Genomic DNA, 9283 nt, shown 5'->3' on the forward strand with positions numbered 1-9283 from the left:
GGCAAATTTAGAGATGCAGGGATGGGAAGAGATGCTCTGCCTGGCACCTGCAGGGCTGGTGATGGAGGAGGAGGAGAAATGGAAACTTTGATGCAGGAGCTCTGGTAGGAGAGTAGAAGCTCAGAGATCCTCAGAACTGGCTGTGCAGCAGCCACATGAGCGCTGCCTTCCCACCTGCTCTAGTGTCCAAGTGCCTCCTGCTTCCCAGCTTTGAGATGAAGGCAGTGTTGGCAGGCACCTCTGTGTGCAGAGAAAACTCTCAGCCAGCACAGCCTCTGGTAAGGGGAGAAACTGGCCGGGTGAAGGCTGCAGGAGGCACATGCTCGTTTGGAGAGGCCCTTTTCCTGGGCTTAGCAGCCAAAATGTGGCTTATGGGGATGTAATGTGAGGTCTCTTGTCTGAGCCAGTTGTCCTTACTCCTACAGTCACTGGAGGAGCCTATATCCAAAGAGGGATATTGAGCAAACATGGAATGACTCTGGGAGATGCTGGTATCCGTTGCTTGCTGAGAGAGCAGCTAAGTGCAGGCACTAATTTATCAGTGGCTGAACACAACAGATTCTGCTCTTTTGGGAGCAAACTGTGATGCGCTGTCTCCCACCTGTCTGTTCTTTGTGGTCCATCCTTGGTGCCACTGCCCTGACACCTTCCCCTCTTCCCGCATCAGCTTTGCCACTGCCCTGACATCTTCCCCTCCTCCCGTGTCAGCTTTGCTTGCTCCTTCCATGTTTGGGTTAGATGATCATCCATTCTTGTTGGGTCTTGGCCTACCTGTATCCTCCGTGTGTGCCCAGCCTCCACCACGCTCTGTTTGCCAGCCAAGCATCTGTGCTGTGACAGCAGCCTGGGAGGTGCTTGGCTGACCCTTTGAAGAGGTGGAGGTCAGACCACGGTTCCCCAACATAAGCGCTTTTGGTAGGGACTTTCTGGTTCTGACATGAAAGAGAAATTTTTGGTCCAGTGCCTTCTTTGCCTGTAGCAGAGCTGACAAGGGAGGCAGTAACAGCGGGTGTTTTCAGCAGTAATGGTAGCAGCTGTTTGTTCTCTTGTGTTTTCAGTAATCTTGTTATTTGTTCTGGTGTTTGACCATCAATGCTGGCGCATTGTGGACACCTGCAGGGGCTGGCAGTGTGGCTGGGATCTAGGCTCTTCACCATATGTGCTCTGCTTCTCTTTGTGGGCCACCTTGATGGCTTTTTCACCATTTCTGCCTTGTGTATTTCTGCCTAAGACAGTCCTGAGCCGACTGTCTCCATGAGGAGCCAAGCAGTAGTGTGTAGGGGCAATTTTCCAGCAGAAGGGTGAAATGGAGACAGCAGAGTCTCCTAGGCTTCATGTCCCTGATAGCTTTTGCAGTACCTCAGCCTGTGTGACCGCCCACCTCTGTCTTCCTGTGCTTTACAATGATGCTGGAGCCTTCCCATGTGTGAAATGAACACAACTGGCAAGATCTATCCCAGGACCAGACGTTGATGGTTAAGGTATTAATTTTTTATGTGCAGATGCAGTCTCTCTGGTGTGGGCGTGCTTGGGTGGTTTGTTGGGTGACAACATAAACTACCAAAGTTTCAAGCTCTTCTGCCTTGATTTCTGACTTCAAATGACTAGTGGGAGAGATTTCCCCTCGTACTCCCATGTGTCTCCAGTATTCAGAATAAATGTTTCTTCCTTGCTCCCCCCAGCCAAACGGAGGCTCGTGCCCCCAGCTTGCAGGACGCTGGTACAAGAACCAGTACAGATGTCTGTGCTAAGCTGAGGGAATGCTGTTCTCTTCTTCCCAGCACAGTGTGGGGCTACACACCACGGCCCCCCAGCTCCTCTGTGGCATGTTATTCAGAGGACTGGTGAAGGTGACTTCCTACAGTGCTCCAGGGTGCAGCAGCTCAGCGTCTCCCTTGGGATTTGCTAGGGCGGGGGTAAGCTTCAGCAGCGTGGCAGGATACGTCTGTGCCACGAACAGGGAACTTATCTGGCAGAACCCTGGCCCATCAGCTTGCTTTCTTTCCAAAGGACTTGGTAGTTTCCCGATTGCTTTCAGCTTTTTCCTTGTGGGGAATTCTGAAGTGTCAGGAAACATAATCATTTTCAGGTTTTATTCTTAAGTTAGCTTTGTCCCGGTTGAGTGAGCCGAACAGTCTCACCGAGGGGGACAGGCTAGTGGCAGGGCAAAGGGAAGAGGGAGCAGTGGGACCTGGTTGGGTTTTCCTTGGAAATAATGAAATCTTGGTCTTACTCTGTCTCAGGCAGACTTTTGAGGAAGGAGGAAAGAGTTTTACGGATGCTGGGACAGCTGATCAGGAATAAGGTGAGAGCCCAAAGATCAGGACAGGTGATACAGTGCGGCTTCCCAACAGTCTGTCTCCTGTGGGACTCAGTCCCTTTCCTAGCATGGATCAACATTTTCCTTAGAAGTGACGAAAGGGGAGCTCTGTGACTTCAGTCATCAAAGCATCCTCCTAAGGAACTGCGCTTTGCACAGCTAAGTCGGTCTGATGCTAACTGGAGAACAGCACTATAAAACGGTGTGGTTTTAAGGCAACTGACTATTTTAAGTTGGTGTAAGCAGAAACATACTGAAAATGTCACATCATGAAAATATTTCTATTTCCTAATACTTTTTTCTATATTTATACTTGTATAATATTTATAAATAACACTGTTTATGAATAATCCTTTGATTTATAGTAGTGCATGTAGTTCTAGTTGTGCCTTAAAAGGATGCTTGAGTTTAAGAGTATGGTAAGCAAAAGGAAAGTTCAGAGGGAAGATGACAAACATCCCCTGATAAATCCTTTGAAGTCAAGACAATGGCTGGGCCACTGGCTTTGAACGTGAAGCTTCCTGACTCTAGTCCTTTTGAAATTAACCTGGAAACTTTTAATATTAAAACAACAAAAAAAACCCCACCCAAATCCCAATGCTCTTAAAGTGAGACCAGGATTTGGGGGAGCATTTCTGACTGCGCAGTCTCTCTAGCTGACTTCTGGGTGTTCCAGGCTGCCAGCACACAGAATCACTTTGTGACTTTCCCCCGACCTGCCCCGGCCCTGAAATAAGTACCTTGCTGATGTAAGAGTCGTGGACCGCTTGTTCAGTAGGGTGCATTAGTGTAGGTGTTAAGTTTGAGGGAGAAGCTGGAGAGCTGTGGAGTTCCACTCCAGGGGTAATAAAAGCATCAAATGGGTTGTGTAGGATCAGAGCCAGTCCCCTGTCTTCCTGCAATGGCCAATAACAGGTGCTGCAGGAAAACTTAAGAACAGAGTGAGTAGAGAAAGATCCATCTTTAATAGGTTTTCCAGCATCCAGTTCTCTGAGGCTTAGGGACTTGTAGAGCTAGTTATGGGATGTTGATAGTTAACAGACCCCACAGAACTTTTTTCTTTAAACAGATAAAATTGTAGCGTCCGTCCCACGCTGCAGCAGGGAGTCCTGTGCTTTAGCCACAGTTTCAAAATCAGTGACCCACAAGAGTGTCCAGCAGCTGGAAGGAAGAGATGATGTGCAGCCGTGGGACTGTGGCACAGGTAATTTCTGGGATGTTGCACTCTAAAGGGGTGGCAGTGGTCCCAGTAAAGTTGGAGGTTTCATTTTTGGGTGCCTGGGACTGCTGTGGCCACTGAAGCAGCAAGAGGTGACAAGGATAGCTAGGGGAGTCAGGCAGTCAGGAAGAAAATTGTCACTTAATCTCACTAAAGAGCAGAGAGGATTGCTAATGACAGCAATGCACAGCATGCTGCCCCGACGTCCTGCAAAGCAGGCTCCACGCTGTTTACCTTTGTGTTAATGGGGTTGCTTGCGTATGTCCGTGTTCCAGGGAAGGGAAAGAGTTCTGACAATTCAGTCTATTCAGGATTCCATTCCAAGGTGTAGCTCTCTGGCATTAAATGCTTTGATCCCAGAGGATCTTCAGTTACACATAATTTAATTAGCTCATGGATCCTGCCAGCTGGTGTTTGATCATGTGAGTTCCTGTCCATTTATTCCTCCTCCACCTCATTTTTTTATTTTTCTTTTCCTCCTCTCCCAAAAGTCTGTGACCTGGTTGCTTCTATGGCTTCCTGCAATCGCTTTTCACAATGAGCTGTGTGGGAGCAGTCTGGACACATAATAACCGGGAAGCAGGTGACAGGCATGGAGCCTAAACAGGGATGGGCAGATAGGAGGCAGGAAGAAAGAGGAGCTCTTTCCTGCCCAGGCCAGTGTCCCTTTTAAGAGTTTTGACAGGTCACAGGGAAAAATAGGTCAAATGGGTCTAGCACAGAGTGAGATCCTGAGCTGTTCCCAACCTCCTGCTGGAAGAGATGGAGGGCTTGCCATGTCTGATGGAAGGAGAAACCAGTGCATCTGTGGTGCTGAGCCTTCATGTCACTGGGCAGGCTCAGAATTTAGAGCCAAGGACAGTGCTGAACTGCAGACACTTACCTTCTGCGTCATTTGGCCCAGGGTTGGCTAGCAGGGGCCAAAACAGGAGGGAGGAGTAGGAAATGGACCACTTGGATGTCTCTCCCTTCCTGGCGAGACAGATATCACTGCTGGAAGTACTTGAGCACTAGAAGGTCAGTTTAATATCTATAAAATAGTTTACTTTCCTGAGCAGCTTCCACTTAATCTTATGTGCCTGGTCAGCATAGAACAGATTCTGTTGGCACTTTTCCCAGCAGCAGTTTGAAGTGGCTTCTTGGGGGCCAGGTGACTGACTTTGATTCCCCAGAGGAAAATGTGGACTAAAATTCCAACCCACATTATGGCAGGGGATGAGACCAAACTGCAGAGAGTGAACCTTAACTTGTGTGTTACCAGGAGAGCTTTGTGGGTTTACTGGAGCTGATAAAAGGGGCTTATAAGCTTGTTTATGGGATGGTGGGTGCTGGACCCTTCTTGGGGCCATTCAGAGCAGCTGGCAGATGTGGGAATTGGTACTGCTGAGGTGGCTGCATTGCCCACTGCTGAAAGTTAGCCATTCTTGCAGGAGAGCGTGGTAGCTGCTCTGCAGCACATGGCAATGCTGCCCTGAAATCCAGGTCCTGCCAGGAAGCAGAGCAACACAGCGGTCAAGAAAAGAAACACCAGGAGTTTCAGGTAAGCAAAAGAGTCTGGCCTGCTGGGCGCTCGGCGGAAGACAGGGCTGACGTGCTGTGCAGCATTAATATATCAATATGCAGCTCTGGAGGTGGGAGTGTGGCAGATCAGTCTCCACAAAGCAACTTATTTCTGTTCTTTTTTGTTTTAACTTTCTCTTAATTGGGTAGGACTCTGCATTGGATTTAATTTACTCTGCCTAAAGCCTTTGGCACCCCTGTCTGAGGGGTGCGCACACGTGGCAGTATGTCACCGATGTGCATCTTTTTTACCTCCTTTCCTGCTCTGTCAGTGAGTTGTCACTGAATCAATATTGTCAGTGCTGCTGGTTAATGTGACAGGCATTCAGGTGAAATGCATATTGCCAATGAAATGGGTGTTTGTAAAGAAAAGGTGTAGTTTGGGGTCATCTAGATGAGCTGAGTTTGTGGCTGGTCCTCGGGCAGGACCTCTGCAAGCTACTGCAGTCAGTGACTAGCGGTGTGAAGCTCTGCTCTGGGAGGTCCTGCCTGGGGCGAGCCCCAGGGGTTTCCTCAGTGCAGAGGGGAAAGCACTGAAAGAAGGGGAGTCCCACTGTAGGGGTTTTTGTGCTGCTGTCCAAAGAGTTGAGTATGAGACAGCTCTGTCACGGGTTTGTTTCTGCAAGTCAAAGGGGTTGATCTACTGGAAAATGTCCTGGGACACATGGCTCCTTCACCCCTTCCCTGACTCACATTTAAAGGCTTGGGAGTGGCATTTAGCACATGGAGGCTTCTGACCCCTTCAGTAACGCTTCTTGGGGCAGTAGCTACTCTGTGCTGTCTTTCAGCATCATGGTAGAACTGAGAAGGGGAGGTACACCAGCTGATCAGCTCCCTCCCCCAGACTCAGTCCAGCTTAAAGAGCTGATGGAGATGTGCTTACATGAAAACAGGATGCCTGGAGAGGCTGAAGGGTTGATGGCCATTGCAGGGCTGTGGCTTTAGGAAGGGATGGTTGAGGTTGTAGCTCTCTGCAGTGAATGTGAGTTGGGGGTAGGATTTGTGTGTTGAAAGCAGAATGCAGCAGCTTGCTGATAAATGATCTGCTTTGCTACCTTCTCGCCTCACTTTGTCATCTGAGGACTGAAGGACCTGTTGGTCCGTGCCAAAAGAAACAAGTGAGTGGAATTTCACATTTTTTCTCTTAAAGTCTATGCTTATAAGTTAACTTGTTCCCAAAGGCAAAATGCAAGGGGTAAGAAATAGAAGCTCTGATCTTCCAAAGCTCTATAATGGTCATTTATGCTTGTGTCCCAGCCTCATGGGACATCAGTCCATCCCAGAGCAGGGTCCCCGCACAAGCAGGGCTTAACAGGATTTCCCGTGCTCTGTGTCAAAACATGCAGTCTCCCAGTATCGTCTAGGGAGGGACTGGGGAAACACATGTGGCATGATGGACCTGGTGAGCATCCTCAGCCCTTTGCACCATGTTCAGAAAGGTCCCTGTTTGTGCTGTTCTGAAGCTGCTGGAGCTGATAACAGCCAGAAATCGAGATGTCCTTGTCGGGTTTCTGGAAGAGATAGCACAACAGAGAAAAAAATTCTTTGCCTGGCTTTTGCAGGGATAAGAATGTTTATGGTGTTGACATTTTTTTTCCAAGGAAGATTTGTCTGTGTTCAAACCCGTCAACGCCTACTGACTGTTTCCCAGGGTCACATTCCTGGCCTGAGGTTAGCAGGAGGTAACTGAGATGTTCTTGTGAATAATATTCTATGTACCTGCTCATCTTTAATGAAAAGATGCCAGCTAAAATGGGAGGTTTCGTAATGGTTAGACTGCCTGGGCCACAAACACGAAAGCATTCTGTCTTCTCTGCAGTGATGAATAAAACTGTTCCTCCCAAGGAAAGTCTGTGCTTTATGATTTTTACAAGATACTTGGGGGAAGCTGCCTTCTGATCTATGTTGGAACAGAGTAGCATGATCTGGAAAAAACTGCACATAATTTGCACTGTGGAAGTTTTGATACTTGAGTGAAGCAGACGGAAACCTCTGCAGGAGGGGGCTGAGGCGGGAGTTCGTGCCTGGAATCTAATGGATTTGTGTTACATGTTCCTTGTCGGATAGTTGGAGGACATGTGGCTGAGCAGGTCCTGAGAAACAAACCCTCACAGAAATGCTTCCTGCTGTGGGACGGGGGTGTGTGTACTTAGTGCACAGCAGGTTTCTGGATGTATTCAGGGCAATGTTCTGTGTTCAGCGCCTCCTGCAAACTGGTACAGGGTTGAAGCAACCTTGAAACCATCTCTGCACTCCTCCCAAGTGTGCAGGCTGGGCTGCTTCTTGATCAAATGTGTGCAGCATTGCGCTGTGCTGCTTGTCTCGTCTGTGGGACAGCCCTGCCCACAGGGAACTCATGGTGGGATTATTTTCGCAATGCATCACACAGTGTGTGTCATGCCACTCCCCTGACCCTCTAAATCTTGCCCGCATGTTGAAGTCTTTTTCTCAGTGTTGGCCTGCACAATGATCTAATGTTTCTTCATCTGTGGGAGTCCGGCTCACCCTGGCTGAGCAGTCACATTGCTGCCCTGAAGGAGCTTGTGGGGAGGGAAAAGGACGCTAAGGTGAGCTGTAGCTTCTGGAGGGAGCAAAGGCATTTGGGTGAAAGCTCAGTTTTAATGAAGACCATTCATTTCAAGAGTTGTAACCAGCACTTTGAGTGGGATGCTCCTGCGTACTTGCGTGTTCCATCACTATCATATTTTTCTCCTCTGCTGTGGGCTCCTTTGCTGGTGAGATGCACGCAGAGATCTCACACAGCTTTGTATTTAATTGATACATGCCAGTCTGCTGAGTTTCTTGCTTCGCGAAAGCAAAGGTGCTACAACATCGTTCTGTATCCAGGACCACAATACAGTCATGTTCATGGGGAGGCTCAGCTCCTCGTCTAGGAGGTGGAGTGGTATCATGTGTTGAAGTAAAAAGAGCCTAGAGCTGAACACTTCCAAGCTCTTGGGAGAGCGTGAAGCTGAATTTTATACACAGGAGCATTGTATTTAGCTGTAGGTGGAAAAAAAAACCCTAAAAGTTAACCATGCAGAGTCCCCAGCTGTGTTAGGGGCAAGAAAAACGGAAAAGCAAAGGATTTGCTGTTCTAATATGGCAGAAACTCTCCTTGTTCATCTCTGATCAGAACCCTTCTGTGTTTCCAGTTGGCAACTTTGTCAAGAGTAGGAGTTGAAAGCCAGTTTCCTAGCCCACCAGCTGCATCGTGTCATAAAAGGCAAAGCAGATAATAACGTATGCAGCTCTCATAGTGGAGCCCAAATTTGGGGTGAATGCAAAATGCTAAGTCCCCATCTTTTTATTAAGGAACCAGCATGGGTTGTATGGCTTAGACTGTTGATTTACAAATGGCATTTCTTTTTCACTTGTGACTGTGTGGAAGGGTCCTAATGAATTCCATGTTTTTCAGGAAGCATTCTCTGCAAGAAAACAAGTGATAACAGGTTTTAGCACCTCTGGGAGCAGTGGGGCAGGTAGAGAAATGCAGCTGCCTCTGTGGGGGAACAGGCAGTTGTTTCAAGCTGAGCAGGAACCCAAAATGGTTCAAGGCTGGGAATCACCATATCCAGAAGTGAAAAACCAGAATGATTTGTATGTTATTATACTGTCATTACCCCAGCAGATACTTCGTTAAAGAGAAAGATGAAACCCCATACTTAGAGTTGGTGGGAAATTCCTCTGGGTCCTTAAAATTCACTATTAGCTGGCTCATTAATTTTTTGCTTCCTCCAGACTGCCCCCCTTGCCCTGCCACTGTTCATCTCCTTCAGGAGCAGAGCAGTCCCAGGTCTAGCTTCAATACCAACTTTACAGAGTGCAGCTGCGTCTCTCATCCTTGTGAGTTCCCCGTGGGGCTCTCCTATTCTGGTCACGTCCGACCTCGCTTTCCTTGCACGTAATGCCCTGCTCTTCTCATTAACAAGCCTCACAGCGCTTCACAAAGACTGTCAGCCCTTCCTGGCCTCTCGATGGGGAATCGGGAGGATGGGAAGGTTTGGCAAAGCAAAGTGACTTTCCAAAGGTTGTGCCACAGCCCTGTGGCAGGCCAGCCCCGTGAGCAGGCTGCTCAGCATCCCCTCCTTTCGGAGAACATTAGCATCACAAAAGTAAGGGCGGGATCTTAGGGAAGGAGTATTTCTTCACCCCAGCTCCAAGTGGATTTCCCACATGTGCTC

General features: G+C 48.4%; 1 protein-coding gene across 1 annotated transcript in view; it reads left to right on the forward strand.

The window, feature by feature from the left end:
* Positions 1 to 9283, forward strand: part of UBL7 (ubiquitin like 7) — a 33258-nt gene that overhangs the window by 7932 nt on the left and 16043 nt on the right. The window lies entirely within an intron of this gene.

Source organism: Falco punctatus (assembly GCF_963210335.1).
Source record: "Falco punctatus genome assembly, chromosome: 7".
Lineage (NCBI taxonomy): Eukaryota > Metazoa > Chordata > Aves > Falconiformes > Falconidae > Falco > Falco punctatus.